Source organism: Astyanax mexicanus, chromosome 14 (assembly GCF_023375975.1).
Source record: "Astyanax mexicanus isolate ESR-SI-001 chromosome 14, AstMex3_surface, whole genome shotgun sequence".
NCBI classification, from domain to species: Eukaryota; Metazoa; Chordata; class Actinopteri; order Characiformes; family Acestrorhamphidae; genus Astyanax; species Astyanax mexicanus.
The window spans coordinates 19,165,717-19,185,122 of NC_064421.1; the positions used below are offsets into that span (position 1 = coordinate 19,165,717).

Below are 19,406 nucleotides of genomic sequence, written 5' to 3' on the forward strand. Positions count from 1 at the left end.
CTCATCTGAGGAACTGCAGCAGCTCACAAGCAGTTAACTGCAGCTCCACAGTACAGCTCTACATCACCTGCTCTGGTAAGCATTGCACAGTTAATAAATGTATAATTTTATTTGTATGTATGATAACATGCAAAAGTGCCTCTATTATCCATATTTTTGAACATTTGAGAATAATTATTTGGCAAATATGAGTACATATACACAACACATATCTTGTGAAAGGAGTTTGAAAACAATCTTTTGTATTTGTGTAAATTTTAGGTACATCTAACACAGTCCACAGCTCCATCAGGCTGGTTGGTTCTGGGGGAGACTGTGCAGGAAGGCTGGAGGTTTTCCACAGTGGATCATGGGGGACAGTGAGTGATGAATTGTGGGATATTGAGGATGCGCAGGTGGTCTGCAGACAGCTGCAGTGTGGAGTCGCCCTCAGTGCTCCAGTACCGGTACCAGCCCGGTTTGGATCTGGAACTGGACCCATTTGGCTGAATGAGGTGGAGTGTGAGGGGAACGAGGCGTCTCTGTGGAACTGCAGATATCAGCTGTGTGGAGAGGATGAATGTGGACACAAGGATGATGTAGGAGTCGTCTGCTCAGGTACTTCGTATCTTGAATTGCTCAGTTTGTAATGATCTTGTAATCAAGTACCAATGCCCTATCTATGTACAACTGGAGGTACATTTTGAATAATTAAAGAAGAAACTTTTGCACGTTTAAATCAATGTGCATAACTAGCTAGCTATCTTTCTCCCGCCAGAGTATAAAGAGATCAGACTGACTGAGGGCTGTGAGGGGAATCTGGAGGTGTACTATAATGGAACCTGGGGGAATGTGTGTGTAAATGGGATGACTGATGAAACGGCAAAATTGATCTGTCGAGAGCTGAACTGTGGAAGAACTGGCAGTGAGTCTTGGTCTAAAGCAAGAGTGGAATCAGCTCCTAACTGGCTGGATAATGTAAAATGTAGGAAACATGACTCCACTCTGTGGCACTGTCCATCTTCATCCTGGGGGGAGAACAGGTGTGATAATCGCAATGAGGTTGCTTGCATTACCTGCTCAGGTAGGCAGATATGATGAGGTGTTAAAGACTTTAAAGAATGCTAGAACTAATGTAGTTTGTAATTGGAATTTCATAATATTTGATTTTTTTGTCCTACCACAGAGAATGGAAATACACTAGATTTGACAAATTGGCTGTGTGATTCATCTCCTCATGAGAGACCGTGCTCAAGTAAGAAAACTTATCATTATCAAAATGATCATGTCTTTGATAAACTACATTTTCTTTCTTTTTGACTGCATGTTCTGCCAGCATGCTTTCACTAATAAGCAATTCTTGTCTTTGCTCGCACTGTTTTATTTGTAGTTTGCATATTTTTTTGCACTTTAACATATTTTAGATAACACTTCTACAGTGATATTTTTAACAAAGGTTTAGAGAGGGATTCTGGGTAATGGAGTCCATCAGAGTGTCTATGTAAGTCTGAGGAATTCAGGTGTAGACAGGAAAGGTGTGGTGGATGGGGGTGGGTAATATGGCCCTAAAACAATATCACGATGTTTCATGGCATTTATCGCGATAACAGTACTCTTGGTGATATGACAAAACACTGAATTAAAGATATTATTTTAAAAATACACTACTGAAACAAAATAAAAATTAAATTCTGTTTTTGCATATGATATGGCACCCCCCCCAAACTACGATATAAAAAAATACAAGACTTTTTATCAGATGGTAACAGACATCAGTGATCAAGAAAGTCATGATACTATTAATGCACTCTATATAATCTATATAATTAATAATAAAGTAAAATGAATAATATTGGACAGATAAAAACAGCAACCCCAGTGGTGCCCTGCAGTGGTAATTAGGGGTGGGTGATACGGCACGATATTTCAGGGTATAGTATCGTTTTTTGCGTTTGATACGATATGGCACAGCCCTAGTGGTGGAAATAACAGGTGTAACAGACAGCTTGCTGAAGACAGACAAACTACACTCTATTAGAAGCAATATCTTATTTAAAAAAAAATATTAGTTTAAAAAAATCAACTGTTTCAACTAAAACGGTAAAACAAGGTAAGTGCTTTTTTTTACTATGGCTACTTATGTTTTTTTTTTTCTCCTGCTCTCTTCTGCTTGTATATATTTTTCATCTTACAATGCTTTTTTTGTGGTTTACCACATCTCTATAAGAACATATTTCATCATACAGTATATACGACTGTTGTAAATGTTTGTAAGACTTTGATGGATAATCATTTTTTTCCCTCTGTGGTGTGTTTGTAGAGCACATTCCTCTGAGGCTGAGGGGAGGAGTAGGAAGCTGTTCTGGATGGCTGTAGGTGTATCATAATAAAACATGGGGGTCTGTATGTGGTGACCTCTGGGACATCAGGGATGCTCAGGTGATCTGCAGGCAGCTGGGTTGTGGGCCGGCGCTGAGTGCTAATAGAAGAGCTGCTGATGGTTCTGGTGGAGGAACTATCTGGATGAACAGAGTGAAGTGTAGAGGGAATGAGATTCACCTGTGGGACTGTCCTCATTCCCTGAAGAACCACACTGACTGCTCCCACAGTGCTGGAGTCACTTGTGGAGGTCAGAGGAACAGACACAACTGAATATATTTGCCTCCTAACTGTTACAGAAACTTTACACATGCTTGAGAAAAATACTTACATCACATTGTTATTTTATGCTCACTCACTAGGCTTCCTGTATCATACTTTGCCTTTAAATAATAAAAGAGGACAGATGGGACATTTTGTCTTGCAAGGTCAGGGACCACTTTTCTCCATTGTAAACAGGCTTGATAGCAACTTCGGTAACTATTGTTGATCATAATGTTGGTCACACACATTTGGTTTCCATCATTTAATAATTGTAATGTTTTTGGGAAGGATAGAAAGTAACAATAGTGAGAGTCTGTATGTGCTTTGCACCAGTCTGTCTAGATCATTCTGTGTTTATAGACATTTCATATGTCATCTTCCATAATATTCATCACAAAATTATTCACATCCAATAAAAGGACTGTGTTCATGTATAAATTGTCTATACATTTTGTATATTTGTTTTTTAGATTCTCAACCACAGACAAGAAGAATCATACTTCCACAAACTCCTCCACCAGCTGTTCCCTCCATCTATCCAGTGTCTCTCCTGGTTCTGGGATCTGTGCTCTTCCTGGCCTTAGTGCTTCTGGTTGTGCTGTTTTATCAGAACAGAGTGCTCAGGAGAGGTAGGGGGATTCAGAGATCATCTACAATCCACTTTCTGTACTTTCTCTAATCATCATTAGTCCTTCAATCTGTCATCAGTCTTCTCTTCTACTGAACTGACTCCATGTTTCTCTCTGTCTCTCTCACAGTGATCTCTAAGAGGAGGAAGACTTCAGCTGAGCCTGTCTATGAGGAGATTGACACCAGGCTCATCCCTAAAAGAATTACTGTCTCAACTGAAAGTAAGAGTAAAATGTTTTTTTTTTCTCTCAAAGCAGAAATGTCAGGTCTTTACAGAAATAATGTAGCAGTTAATCAAATACTTGTCAGATAACTCTCTTTTCATATTGTTATATTTTAGTAGTGTTTTTTTTGTAGATTTTCTTCCTTTGTTAATAAATTACACCAATTTATCTATCTTTTCTTCCCACTGAATAATGTTACACACTTACACATGTGAAGATAAAATTATGTTTTTTGGAATAAAATATATGTAAATGAAATAAAAAGCCAACTGAAAATACATATTAGTAATATCAGTTTATTCTAATATGTTTTAGGTAAAGCAGATAATGAGGAAATGCAGTTAAGTTATGATGTCATTTTTGCTGGACAAACACCTGACAGTGCAGCAGGTGTGCTTCTGTTTTTTTATCTGTCCTTATCACTAATGCCTATTTGTATCTCTGCAGAAAAAAATATATATATATATTTCTTCAACTTTCCCATGTATAAAGCTAGCAATTTAAAAGAGAAAGATATCAGATGAAATGACCAATATCAGTCATTAAGAATTTTTTCTTTTTTTTTTTTTTGCAGAGGAAGAACCAGATAATTACGATGATGTTATTGTGGAACAAAACTCAAACATTGTGATGGGTCTGTAGAGTTATGTATGAGTGAGCAAATTCTAATCTTAACAACTAAAACTTCCCTAATAAAAGTCATGTTCACTTTATTTTTGTTAGAAAACATGCTGGAGATCTACGATGATGTCATGGAGGTCACTGCTGGACACATTGCGGCAGGTTTGTTTCTTACATTGTTACAGTAATAATAATAATAATAATAATAATAATAATAATAAATATAGCCGCAAGCGGCGATTTACGGGGTCCGAGGCCAGTTAGGCTTAAAACATGTTGACCAGCATGACTATAATGAGCTACCTGGATGACTAGCATGACCATTAAGAGTAAGCTGGATGACCAGCATGATCAAGCAGAACCTAAGGGTCGGAGTTTTTTCACCAAATGACATTTAGAGTGCAGCAACACAGCACATAAATCCTGCTGAGAGCCTAGTATTAAGGCATAAATATGCCTGTCAGTACATTTCCAACCATCAAGATCATGTTGCCTGTATATATGTGTATGTAATTTTTTGTGTTGATAGGGTCAAAGGTTCCTGTCTTGTGTCCATTTAGGTTTGAAAAAAATATAAATTAGGCATCAGGTTTTTTTTTTACAATCACAGTAGATTTTTTGTCTTTGTATATGAAAAACAATGTCCAATTTGGCTCCACATTGGGAATGAAGATCGTGTGGTCCGTATATATATGTATTTGAATTTGTGTGTTGATAGGGTCAAAGGTTCCCGTCATATGTCCATTTAGGTTTAAAAAATCAATAAGAAAGGCCTCGGGCCTTTAAAATGACTGTTGCTTTTTCGCTGTTGTAGAGGGAAAAAATGTCCGATTTGGCTTGGGAATCAAGATCACATTAGTAGTATGTATATGTATGTAAGTTTGTGTGTTGATAGGGTGAAAAGTTTTTGAAAATAGCGATAAATTAGGACTAAGGCTTTTACAATTACAGTAGATTTTTGGCTTTTGTAGAGGGAAAAAATGTCAGATTTGGCTCTCAGTTGGGAATCAAGATCACATTAGTAGTATATATGTGTTTGTAAATTTGTGTTGATTGGGTCAAAGGTTCCTGTCTTGTGTACATTTAGGTTTAAATATAGCGATAAATTCTGTAAATGCACAATAGTTAAATGTTCACTGTAGATCCTCCTGAATGCTCACTTGATTAATACTTGGTAGATGTGCTTGAAATGTAACTTTTAATGAGTGTCTTAAATATTTTTGACATGCCAAAAACTTTGACAGAGTTTTGGCCCTCATATACATGTAGGGTACAAGTTACGTCCTGATTGGAAATTTTTTAGCCTGTCAAAAGCCAAGATGATATTTGCCAATCCAAAGCTTGATAACTTGTATGGTTCCTGAGAAACACAAAGTGATGCTGATTTAGCACTGAAACATCTTTCTTAGTCTGGGTTTAAGCCTAATCCAGCTCTTGGAATGCAGCCAATGTTTTTCCAGTTAGTATTATTTTGCTAAATTTGTATATAAAAAATCAATTATTCAACTCCACATATTAGTATTTGGTATATCCACCTTGCTTTGCAGAAACAGCTGAGAGTCTTTCGGATTAAATATGCCGCAGCTCCCCCTCTGAGAGCAGCATTTTCATGCTGAGAGTAAAATATATGTAGCAGATTTGCAGCAGCTCCAGTGCTGCTTTGGCCTGGTGACTCAGGATTATGGTCTTTTTAAGCTTCTCTCAAGCTTTAGTTTCTTATCAGACTGATTAAGTTTCATCTGCAGTGTCCGTTCCTCCCTCAGTGAAAGTGCCACCTACATCTCTTCACTGGACAGGCTATATATTTTTAGAGTCCAGCTGGTCTGATCTACAGACATGAATATCACGACAGTCCTTGTGAAAAGGAAGAATACTTAAATTAGGTAAATAAAACAAAAATTACATTTTTAATTGAATATACATTTTTAACAATATTTTTTTCCCAGTAGCATTAGTGTGTACAAAATATTTGCATGAATACTCAAATTACTAAATTTACAATATCCTTCAAGTGTATTTAAAATTATGTTTAAAAACACATACTTGAATCTACTAAAGTTTACTCAAGTTATATGAAAAAAACATTCAAAAGTACAATCAAATGTGTTTATGTTGTATTTAAATATAGCTCAATTACAGTTTCAAATTCAAATATACTCAAGTTGTCTGGAGTTGTTCCAAAATTGTACATTTAGTATGTATTTAAGTACGTATTAATTTTAATGTTAAAAGTATGAACTTTTCCATGTTAAGTATGCTTTAAAAAAATATACTTGAATGCGCTTTTCTTTTACAAGGGAATGCTGGGCTTTCGACACTTTTATTTCTGGAGAAAAGGAATGTACAACTTTTGTCTTTAATTAAAATAAAAATGTGCAAAGATGTTTAACATAATCCAAGCTGGTGAAATTCTTGCCCTCAGATGCCCTTACATTAAAAACATCATGAGCACGAGCCTGTACTGATTCAATGTATGGACTCAGGAACGCTTAGAGAAATAAATCTGTGAACACTGTAACATGCAAAGCCACGCATCACCACAACTCAAAAACGCTGCTATCTTTTCATTCAATAAAATGTATTTATAAAAGCTATTGGATAAAAAACTTTTAACAATAATTTTAGTTTTCTTTGCTTTTTATTGTTCTATGTATTGCTCTTTTATTGCAACTTTAATATTCACTATCATAGGGCACTAACCAGTATTTTCAGTTTCCAGTAGAGGGCAATGTTAGACTTTTAGACCCTGTGGATGTTTAGTTTCTGTAACAGTAATGCAAGGTGATTGACAGGGATTATTTTATTGTTTGTGCATGGAGTTTCTGTAGGTTCACATGTGCTGTAGGTACCAAATGTGTAGCACCTCAAACTATCAAAATATGTTACTGTGCCTGTTTACTTTTTTGAGACCAGAAAGTTATTTCTGTGGCGAGAGGTCATGAGATCTTGGGGAAAAGGGAAAAGAAAGAAGGAAAAAAGGAAGAAATAGGGAGACACTTAAATCAGGCCCTCAAACCCACATTTACATTTTTTGTAACAAATAAATAGAAAACACAGACACAAGCAATAACAATGAAAAAAAAAACACTTATTTAGAAAGCAATTTACAAAGCTTTGATCTGCTCTCCCTCTCCTCTCCTCCTCTTTACATCCTGGAAGCCTCCTTCTGCTGATCTTCCTCTTTCGGGTGGGGATGGAGACGGTGGAGTGGCAAGTGCTGCTGCTTGAGCTCCAGGACACTGAAGATGCTGGGTCTTCGGGGACTGGGCCTGAATTTACAGAAGAGAAAGATCTGTAGATTTACTTTCACATAGTTACTGTAGTCCTGTAATAGTTTATCCAAATAAGAAGATCTACAGTTCTCCATAGTTCATACATTTGTCTCATTAACATACACTGCTTTTAGCTTGTATGGGATCCTGGGCAAACCCCTGATTCAGCACTTCTCTCATACCATTTTATACACTGCCTGTATTTGTAATTAATGTACTAAACTAGAAATGTCAAAAATGTAACCAAATAAATAACTTTACTGCAGGATACACACTATCATGATGAAATAATAGAATTAGTAAAACAACTATTTTTTTTAAACAAGCAAGCCTGGATGAAAATGTTCAGAACAGAGAATTAAGAATGACAAGTATTTAAAATTACACACAAGTACAAGTACAGATACAGTCCAGCATTCATTCTGACAGGTGAATTTAATTTAGTCTTTTGACTAAAACGTATAATAGTTTGTCACACTTTAGTCATTTAGTCAACAAAACATTTTAGCCTAGTCTAGTCAAATAAAAAGTATGTATTACATTTATGGTTTTACTGTTTTAGATGTGTATTATTTATTGCTAATATTTATTAAAACACCAGCTTTTACGTTTTGTTTCATTTAAATTAAGCACAAGCTATTTAAAACAAGGTGTATGTATGGACATATTGACAATTTAAAGAACAACTCCCAGGTTCAGATGATGCAAAAATGAAAGACAACCAAAACTGAGATAAAATGGCAATACTGCTAATTCCCATTCTTAAAACTACATTTCATTTTAACAGTTTCTCAACTAGAATCTCTCCTTTACTCACAGCTAAATTGGTGTACTCTCATTATATATATGTATATGATATATATGTGTGTGTGTGTATATAATAAAATAGCATTTTAAAATCTAAGAACTTGCTGACAAATATGATTCATCTTTATTCTGAAGTGCTCAGAATAGCAGAGGACTGACAGCTTAGGTACCATACTAATGCATACATAACTACATAGGTAGTTAGTTATCTATATTGTAATAAGTTGTTCACAGTCATTACATTGCAAAAAACTAAATCTTAGCAAGTGAAATTATCTAAATTTAAGTCAATAAATCTTATTTTCTTCTCTGATAAGACTTTTTGTCTTACTAAGCATTGTGTAAGTGTTAGATTATTTTGCTTATTTTAGGGATAATTATCTTGATCATTCTTACTTAGAATTTGTACCTTATTTTAAGTAATTTGAACTCAAAATAAGCACAATTAAGCAGCAATCAAGTTATTCTGATTCTTGTGTCCATAAACAGTGACTTTTTTGTTTGATTTAGGTGTTACTTCACTCATTTTGAGACTTTGCCATTGCTTTTTTAAGAAATCTTACTAAGAAAATTTTGCTTACCCGATTGGCAGATTTGTTTTGCTTAATACATATATTTGTCTTAATTTGCATATATTTTATGTCTAGTTTTTTTTTTTTTTTTTTTTTTTTTTTGCAGTGTAGTGTAAACTGCACTGTGAAGTTTTAAATTAAGGGATGAAATTAGTCCCCCTGTGTTAAAAAAAAAGCTTCTTTTACCCGGTGAAAATAGTCACACTTCCATTACATTATGCTAACATTACTTTGTTTTAAAGCAACTGACCTATAAAGATAGTGAGCCAAATTTAGGTCGAGCCAAGTTTATGAAACTTCACACTTTTACTGCAGTACAGATTTACACTCTCTACTAAATAATCCATCTCAAAAGCAGAAAAAACGTACTTTATACTGGGAGGCTATATCGTTAAATATAGGGAGTATAGGGAATGTTTTCTTCTGATTTTGAGCTGGACTTTTTAGCAGGGTCAACATTACTGGCTTTCAGGAGCCTAATCTTTAAATTCTTAACAATTAGCTATATTGTAGCGAAGCTGCTTTTATATTCTGTTCACTGTGAATTCACTGTTCTGTGCTGGGCTTGTGATTGGGGTAGGGGGAGGGGCAGAGCAGGAAAGCGCGTGTGTGTGTGTGTGTGTGTGTGTGTGTGTGTGTGTGTGGAGAGAGAGAGAGAGAGAGCTGCCCGTGAGTGTGTGCTGAGAGCTAGAGTTAACCAGTTAGCACTAGCCTTTTGTTATTTTTCGTAGTGATGGGCATAACAGCTCTTTTAGATGAACTGAACCATTAGAATAAGTTCACTAAAAAGATGGGAGACGGAAAGGTCTCCCGTTTTTTTTTACAAGTGTTGTAAAAATATATATAAATAACAAATATTGAAATATGTAACTAAATGTTGGGTTTATTATACGATATCGTATAATAAACCCAACATTTAGTTACATATTTCAATATTTGTTATTTATATATATTTTACAACACTTGTAAAAAAAAACGGGAGACTTTTCTTATTATGTTATTTGTAATGTGATTTATATATATAAATCACATTACAAATAACATAATACAAAAAATAAGTATGAACTTCTGCAACATAGATATTACATTAAGAGCAAAATTAACATAAAAAAATTTACATTCAGAAGAAAGTATCAACTTCAATGTGCAATCAAATTGAAAATAAATAGCGTAACTCTAGTGCAAAACAAAAGGTCAAGAAACTAAAATAAATACATATAAATAAAACAGACACATCCATACGCTCACTGTTGTGGGTGCAGAACAAATTAAATCCAAACAGGATCATCATGATAAAGGTGGCCTTATGCCCTTTACTTCAGAAACTTTGTCTATTGGTTATGAATATGCTTGTTATACAACTATTATTACTAATAGTAATAATATTATAAAAAAATAACCACGATAACAATATACGTTATTATTACTATTACCAGGCCTCAACCTTGTTTTTCTTTCTCGAGAGCACCAGCCCTGATAACAGTTCAGTGAGTGACCGAATCACTGAGCATTGAGCAAGTTTCCTCGCAATGAGAGTCTCCGCCACCAGATTCGCCGGTGATTCAGTGATTCATAGACCACACAGCAGTTCCCCTGCCGGCCTGTGGGGTCGCTGCTGAGCTTAACTACTGAACTGAGAAATTAACGAATCAGCTGGGGAAGTGATTGGATTCAGTTCGTTCACTCAAATGATTCGTTCATGAACGACACAACACTAATTTTTCGGCGTGGTTGCGGCCTACAGCAACCTGTGTTCTAAGTTAAGTCAATAAAGCGACTTTTTTAAACTGCCTACTCGGTCCTTCTTTCAGAGTCCAGGCGGACGCTACAATATATTTAAAACCCCTTCAGTCCAGTAACAGCTGTGTTTATTTGTTTTTTAAAGTCACTGGTTAGCACTGGTTGATCTCAGTTCATAATATTGCAGCAAATATCCAGCACAACAAACCCAGCTTTAAACCCAAACCATCGCTGTATAAACAGAGACAGAGGAGAAGTTTTCTTTCAGAAACAGCGAGGGTTACCTGCGTGTTTACTAATCCGTTACTCGTTCGTGCTGGCGTTAAGATCATTTGCACGTTAGGTGGATTTACAGGGCTAACGTGTATTTATCTTATTAATCTTTAGTGATAGCAGGTAAAATCTTGGCAATGAAAGCTATATGAGTCTCGTGGCTCGAGTTTATGGGGCGTTTGGGGACAGTAGAACCAAAACAGCTTAGCTATGTAAGTTAGTTTGCTAATTTACGGAGCTACTTCATGACGCAGATTAGTCCATTCATCATTAAATTATCATACAGTGCAAAGAACAAATGCTGTGTTCAGATGATGTGGTAAACTATTCATCTACATGTTGTTCTTTCTTAGCTATTCATGTGATTTTCTCTATCATTAACAGGGTGGTGAGCTTCCTGAGGGCTTTGAGGATAGTTATCCTGGTGCGTGTCTTTCGTCTGGCCTCTCAGAAGAAAGATCTGGAGAAGGTCACTAGAAGAAAGGTGAGGATCTAAATGGGTGCTGGCCATCATTCTTTTATTTTAATTAAATTATATCAATTATTCATATAGATTCTAATGAAATGTTAAACTTAATTACAGTTTGATTATTTCATCATGATTCAGAGAGAATTAAATAAAAAAATTAAACATTTTGATGTATTTAGAAATAGGTTGGAAAATTATTAAAATCCATCAAAACCTTTTAAAATACACCCAAGTTACTGTTTGTATGCTGATTTGTGGCATTTGTGAATCTTGCAGGTATCTGAGAACAAAAGGCGGTAACAAAAAGGATGGATTTGAATTGGATCTCACCTATGTCACAGGTTGGGATGCTTTACCTAATTATGTAATCTTATTTGAATCTAGATTTTCTGCTTATGGTTTGGGATCCAATAGTTAATAATGTTTGTTGCCATGTCTTTTCCCTCACCTGGAAAGCAGGCACTCTACAGAAATCCCATAAAAGTAAGCTTAACAATTAAGAAAATAAAATAAAACTGAAAAGTCTGTAGAAGGCAATTATTTTAGCTGAATTATTGATTTAAACAGATTTTTATGTAACAATGTTACAATTTGCTGTATTTAGGAAGCTGCCATATTTCTGGACACAAAGCATCCCGATCATTACAGAGTTTACAATCTCTGCAGTAAGTTAGATCATATAATATTATATTATATTGCTGGAGACACTCAATAAATGAGTGGTGCTGAGCATAGCTTTGGTCTTGTTTCAGGTCAAAAAGGCTACGATCCACTGTTCTTCCATTACAGAGTGCAACGAGTGATGATTGACGACCATAACGTACCGTCATTAGAGTAAGTAATGAGCAGCACTTTACTCAAATGCTTCTTCTGCCGTTAACGTTGTGTTCCATTTAGCTTTTATGTTGGATGTTGGAGCTGGGAATAACTTCACACCTGAGTCGACAACGTTCTGTTAAAATAACTGTACAAAATATGTCGAAAAAATGTCTTACCCTATAAGTGAAACTTGCACCTGTACATAACTAGCTATTATTGAGGTGTATATGAAGCACTGTGGAACAGGGTCATGAAAAACCTGGAAAAGTCAAGGAACTTGAAAATAGTCATTTTCAGGCCTGGATAAGTTTTGGAAAAAAAAAACAAAAAAAAAAACAAAGTCAAAGTCAAATTTACTCTTTGTGATCTTTGTGTTTCCATTTATTGACTCTGTTTATCGACTCCGTTTATCGACTCTGTTTATCGACTGAGAAAAGCTATTTAAAAAATAATTTGATAACTTGATTGGAGTTTCAGATGGAATATAACTGTAAATTCACAGAGAAAAATCTAGGTGTTTAGGCTGTAATTAAGCTCTTGCTCTCTTCCACTCTTTGGGAAGCATATTGGTTATATATGCAAGTAAATTACCAGTAATGGTGACAAGAAGGCAACATTTAAACAGATGCATTTAAAAGCTGTTAAAAAATAAAGAATCTACACAATATAGACACAACCTAAACATATTCCCTGACAGCCAGATATATGCCAAATTAGTTTATTTAAAAATTGATTCTGTTCAAAGTTTTAAACAGAAGATTCTATATCATGTTTGATGAAAGTGTGAAATACTGTTTACAGGTTAAACATTAGAAATGTTTATCAGTGTTTGAAATGGGCCTGAGCTGATTAATACATCAGTGCAGAGTGAAGTAATTTAGCCCTACATTATGGAGCGCTCAGAATTTGACACATTTTATTATTGAAGATTATGTCTTAGCATTGCTTAAATAAATGTTTTTTTTTAATTATTTAAATATATTTAATGTAAATATAGGCCTACTATAATCAGTTTTGATATACATTCTTGTCTACTCTGATGTTTTAAACACGCTATGGTCATTAAAATGTGCTGCGAAAATATAGAAAAGGCACAGAAAATAATTTAAATTTATAGGTTAACACTATTTGTAATCTACATGTGTATACATATTTTACCCTTGTTTTCTTTTTTTCCAGAGGGAATTATAAAATAAGCTAAAGACTTTCATGTTTACTACAACTTAATTATTAATCATGTACCAGTGTTTTATAGCAAATGTAACCAAAAAATGTCCCACATTATATGTCCCAGGTTATAATTTTTTGCATTGTCAGCGATACCAGACGCACATTCACACACACAATGGAAACATGAACAGCTAGACGTGCTAATGAAACGTAAAATACTACTGCTTTTACTACTGTTGATGTTTGGTGCAGCCATCTTGCGTTCTGAACTTGTGGGTTTATTCCAGTTGAAATGTTCTACTTAGAACTTGGAAATTTCCAGTTCTGAATTCCTACTTCAGATGGAATGCAGTATAAGGATTCACATTAGAGCTCGACCCAACCTGCCCCATACACTGTCATTTTGAGCCAAAGCCCGAATTAAACCTGACCTTTTTTGAGTAAGTAGAGCATTAAAACTGAGCTTTTAAAAAACATTTTCGTTCTGTTTAGAATGAGTGAAGAATGAATAAGACCTATTATTTAAGAAAAATATTATTAATTATTAGGAACAGATCTCCAAAAGATTATAACATGAACAATGCAAACAATGATCCAAAGGCCTAAACATTAGGCTACAACAATGTCTGAATGACTTTCCTCTAATCTAGTATAATATAACATGGTTTAAGAAAAGAAAATAAATTATTTTATAATTTTATTTATAATTTTTTCCCATTTTCTCCCCAATTTACACAGCCAACCCACTCGTTAGGACTCCCCCTATCACTAGTAATGCCCCAACACACCAGGAGGATGAAGACTAGCACACTCTTTCTCCGATACATGTGAAGTCAGCCACCGCTTCTTTTCGAGCTGCTGCTGATGCAGCATTGCCAAGCAGCCAGCACATTTGGAGGAAAGCGCAGCGGCAGGTGAAGTGCGTAATATGGACAGTGTGCACTTTGCACTTGTGCAACTTTTTTTTAAAAACAGTTTGATTTGTTTCTGCTATATTTTGATTCATAGCTTTATATAAAATGAAAATAACTTATAACTATATTATTTTCTTTAGCCCGAGGAACCTGAGGAAAGTGGTGGGAAATCTCGAGCCAGGTCAGACCTTGGGTTGGGTTTGGGCAGAGAACCTAAGCTCTTATTCACATATTGAACTTTGTGTTATTGTGTTCTCAGTGACATGTTGAACTACACTGCCAGTTTGAGGGAATGTCATTGCCATCCACTGCAAAGGAGGCAAAGGTGATGCTGAAGTTTTCACTGATTTAAAGACATCATCAATGTTTTCTATATGTATTTGATTTGATTTTTAGGTTAACCCATCACCATAGTTGTTCAGCCGAATGTCTAAAGCCATATCCAAACTGGATTCACTTATTCATTTTAGCTGAGGAGGTTTTTTTTTCACGGGTACGATGGTGTGTACATGGTTGATTGACAGCGTTTAGTTTGAGAGTGCGCAGGTACTGTATTTCTCCTGAGGTGAGGTGAATGTGTATGTATATATTCAGTGTGTCAGAACTGCTCCTTTTGTTTCTGCTGTGCTCAGTTGAAGACTGAGACCAAGTAGTTAAACATACAGCTCTGGGGAAAAAATGGTTTTCATGCATCTTGGCATGTTCTCCTCCACCAGTCTTACACACTGCTTTTGGATAAGTTTATGCCATTCCTGGTGCAAAAATTCAAGCAGTTCAGTTTGGTTTGATGGCTTGAGATTATCCATCTTCCTCTTGATTATATTCCAGAGGTTTTCAATTAGATTTTTAAGTGGTTTCTTTTTTTCCCAGAGCTGTATGTCTGCACTCTCCTACAAAAGTATTGAAACACTGAGGCCAATTGATTTTTTTTTTTCTTCTGCTCTAGTGAAAACATTTTGGTGTAACAAAAATATAATTTAAAGATGAATATTGAAGACAAATTGGTAAGTTCGGACAAAAGCTGAATTGTTGACCTTTTGTCTCCAATTCATCTTTTAATGTCAAACCCAATTTGTTTTCAGTCTAAAGCAGAAATAAAGAAATGAGACTGACTTATCAAGTACTTTTGGGGGGCAGTGTATGTTTAGGGGCTGTTTCCTGTGTAGTTCCAATTAAAATCTGCAGTCAGTCTGCTCCTTTCAGAGTGACTGCACTGTTATGTGTATTGGTTATGTAATTTAATGCTCCTGGGCATTGCTGTGTTTGTTGTGCAGGTGTGGGAAAGGGCAATGGCAGTGATCTGAAGGTGCGGATCATAGTGAAAAGAGAGCAGGTGTTCCAGTGTGTCTGTGCCACGCAGACGAACTGTAGGGTAAGCTAACTTTTAAAGGTTTTCTACAGTATAAAACTGTATTTACTTCCTCATAGTCAAATGACAAGAGTAGTTTCAGTACAAAAAAGTGAAAAACTGTGAACCTTAAACACAGTGGTTTCCTAATTAAAACCAGAGCTATATGGCATATCCAGAACAGACATGTGAAGTGGGCTAATCCCACAACCCCTAAATGATTTAGTAGTTTAGGGTGATTTCACACCTACTTTTTTTATTTGTCAAAATAAACTGTTCATATTTACGTGTAGTGCTGTTTGTTTGGACATGGATGAGTACAGTAATCACAACTGCAATGAGACTGCTGAGAACTGTTGGTCTGAACTCTGAATTGGTTGGTTTGTGATGAGAACATGAGCTTGAATTTTATCCTCTGTTAAAACAACAAACCATGAGGGAAATGCTCCAAGAGAATCAATTAATTACCTGACTTGGACCGGAGCAAACAAACTATAGTGTGAAAAAACAGCCTTACATACACTATTAAAAGATTTTGTACATACATACACTAGTGAAAGCGTTTGTGAATCGGTATCATCTTAACCCCAAATCATATTTTAAATATGTACTAAAGAACAACTTTTAAATATTCAATAAGCTCATAATATTGAACCTTTAAAGACAGTAGCAGCCCACTAAAACATAAATCACATTGTAATTGTTGGGAAAGGTCTTTCAGATGTTTGTCTTATGTTCCTTTGTGTTTATTTTACTGTTCGCTCATATACTGTGTTCTCATATTTTACCAGCTGTTCCCAGATACTGAAAACAATGCCGGGGTGATCAGCTTTCAGGAAGGGCCAGTGGTTTGTGGTGATGTTAAGGTCATGTTTGAATCCAGGGCTGTAAGTTCCCAATCTATTGTAACGTAAGAATGATTTTATGGACATCGTTTTTTCCAGTTGTTTGGCAAAATGTTTTTTCTCTATTGTTCTCTATGCCCAGGGTCTTCCAAAGGGGTATGAGGACTATCCTTTCTATTTCTGGTTCAACACTTCATTTGTAGAGAACAACAGGTGAGGTTTTTGCTGTCCATTGTCCTCAGAAGCAGACACTGGCTTTGTTTACCTACCAGACCACTCTGGTTTTAGATTTTATATATAAAAATGCCAGGCCACTTAATTCATTAATTAGAATATTTTGATATTTTGTCCCCTCTCAGTTTAGTAAACATTACTGCTTTCAATGTAAAAGGATCTATAATGCTTTGATCCCAAAACAGGCTCTATCTGTCAAGGGAGGAACTGGACAACCCTCGTAAGTCCAAAACCTGGGACATCTACAAGGAGGACTTTGGTGTGACCGTGTCTTTCAGTGACCCTGCACTTATGTAGCAGACGACACTTGCTTGTGTATCTCAACTAAAACCCTTAAGCCCTGCACAAGGTCTAAATCTTTGCTCTAATGTAGGTTTTCACACACTTATAAAAGGTGAGTGATGTTTAGGGATTGGATTCGGGCATATTGTGCCCCTAAAGCTATAGCTATAGCTATATAACCTCAACTTTATGTCCATCCCCCATCTTCACTGTAAGAGCTTTTTACTGAGCCGTGCATACATCACAATATTATGCATTTGTTTGTCAAATGTTTTTTGTCTTTAAATGAAGACAAATGTTTGTGTCAGTTTAGCATATTATGCTTCCAAAATGTAAATCTTACTCTTTAAGCTTGAGTGTACATCAAATAAAGCAATCGAGGCTGCCACTGTGAAATGGTCAATGGTTATGTGTGCAGAAACATTTTTTTGTAGTACACATGTATTGAAATAAATACTAATGTCTCTGTAACACTTGTCTGTCTCTTTTTTGAATTAACAACTGATCTGGGTTGCTGAATTTCTGCAATTGTTTTTAAGGATAGATCTGAGTGACTTGTTTTTTTAGAAGTAAAAAGTCTGGTCTTACAGGTGGGCATGCAACTCTAAACTCTTTAGAATCAGCAGTTTTAGAGGTGACCTTTTTCAGAAGCGCTGTCAGTGCCATTCTCATATAAAAGGCTTAAAATCAAATCTCAAATGTGCAGCTTTTATAATAGTAAATAAAATAATGTACTATGTAATTGTGTAGAACACAAACACAAAATTTAATTCTAGAATTGATATACACTATCTGCTGCTGTCAGTACAAATGGATGGCTGGATCAAAAATCAGAGGGAAAATATTAAACTGGGGATTCACAAAAATGCTTTTTCTTAAGTTCTTAAGTTTATACTTAACTTAAGAGGTCTGTTTTGGTTATTTTTCTTAATGTTTATTTTGTACCAAAAAAATGGAATAATAATATATATACCTTTTATGATACACTCACATTTCAGTGCTTGGTTTGACTCTGTTTTTTTTTTTTTTTTTCCTAATGTTTTCTTAAGCCTTCACATCAGTGTATCAGCACTGGCATTCAGAGCCCCTTATTCACCATCGTACTCCATTGGACATTTCAGGGACAACAGCCTTTTTTACCCAATTATAAACACTCTTCTTGTAAAAGTTATCCAGACATAGGTAAAAAAAAAAAAAAAAAAAAAAAACAACAACAGTTGAACTACAAAGTATTGAAAGACTAGGATACTAAAAGCCAGTAATGTTAGCCCTGCTTTATTTGTCTCACTATCTTTATATATCAGTTGCTTTAAACATTATAATGTTAAGCATAATTTTATTTATAAATTTAAATAGAACAAAACATAAATGTTGTTTTAATAAACGTTAGCAATAAATAATCTCAAAATAACACATCTAAAATACAGCAGACTAATAGTTTAAACCATTAAACCCAGCCTTTCATTGAGCTGAGAGAAAATTAAGTGTGCTGTTCAATTTCCAACGTTAAGAAATGGGTTAGACAAGCTATACTAATGCACCATCCATAATCTCATCAGCAGTTCAGCTGTGACTTTTGGAAGAAACCAAAGTCAATGGAAAAGAGCGGGGGGGGGGGGTGTCTGAGATTTAATATAACAATATTATTTTAATATAACTGTTCATAGTTAATTATTATACTTACTCTGAATTACATAAGAGTGCTAGTAAAATAAATAAAAAAAAACATATATATATATATATATATATATATATAAACATTTCGGGCACCGTAGCCCCCACACCTAGTTTTGAATGGTCGTGTCTCCCCCTCCCACTCAGTCAGTAACAACAAGACGGTCGCCCTTTTCTTCGGGATCTTCAGGGAGTTTGCAGGAGGTGTAATTTATGGGGAACAATCATTAATGTTGGGTTAAATAATCTAGTGTTTTTCACTCTGGTGCTGAAGGTCCGCTGCGCAGCTCTTTACTGTGTTTTCCTATTACTCTGTTTTCATTAAAAGCCCCTCAGTCTTAAAACAGCGGCAGTAAAACAGGCGGAGCGGTGGGCCTCCAGCAGCAGTAGTGATAACCCTGCCGGTGTAGAGTGGAGCAGCGCGAAGGGAGCTCTTTCAGTCCCGGTGAGTAATTTAGCTAGCTGGCTCTCGGTGAAGCGCGGTCTTATTATAATACTTAACTACAGCGTGGTGAGACTATTTAAACTGAAGCGTGTTAATGGCGAATAACGCTGTAAGGCTCTAAGGCTAGCGTAGCTCGCTAGCTCTAAGGCTAGCGAGCTACGGTGGAGCTGGCTAAGCTAATTAGCTTAGCCAGCTCCACCGTAGCTCGCTAGCCTTAGCTTCAGTTAGCCCGATTACCTGCAGCAGCTGCCCGTTCAGAAAAAAACCCACAACCAGCGCTGTTTAAGAGCTGCTTTACGAGCTTCTCTCCCAGCATAGGGTGTGTTTTTCTCAATCAGCAGCTGCTTTTAAACCACGCTGTAGTTTAGTAATAAGATCGCGCTTCACCGAGAGTTGAAACAGCCAGTTAAATTACCTAACAGGGCTGAAAGAGCTCCTCGGTTCT

The 19,406-nt window shown here is 35.7% G+C and overlaps 1 long non-coding RNA gene and 1 pseudogene across 1 annotated transcript; both read left to right on the forward strand.

Moving 5' to 3' along the window:
* LOC125781016 (scavenger receptor cysteine-rich type 1 protein M130-like) overlaps positions 1–7,637 on the forward strand; it is a 33,595-nt pseudogene extending 25,958 nt beyond the window's left edge.
* Positions 7,638–10,552: 2,915 nt separating this feature from the next.
* On the forward strand, positions 10,553–17,313 carry LOC125781017 (uncharacterized). Its single transcript, XR_007424058.1, has 11 exons — positions 10,553–10,973; positions 11,146–11,245; positions 11,507–11,571; positions 11,690–11,713; positions 11,835–11,895; positions 11,983–12,064; positions 13,958–14,458; positions 15,408–15,505; positions 16,273–16,368; positions 16,469–16,539; positions 16,746–17,313. It is a non-coding gene; the product is annotated as an uncharacterized LOC125781017 (long non-coding RNA).
* The last annotated feature ends 2,093 nt before the right edge of the window (positions 17,314–19,406 follow it).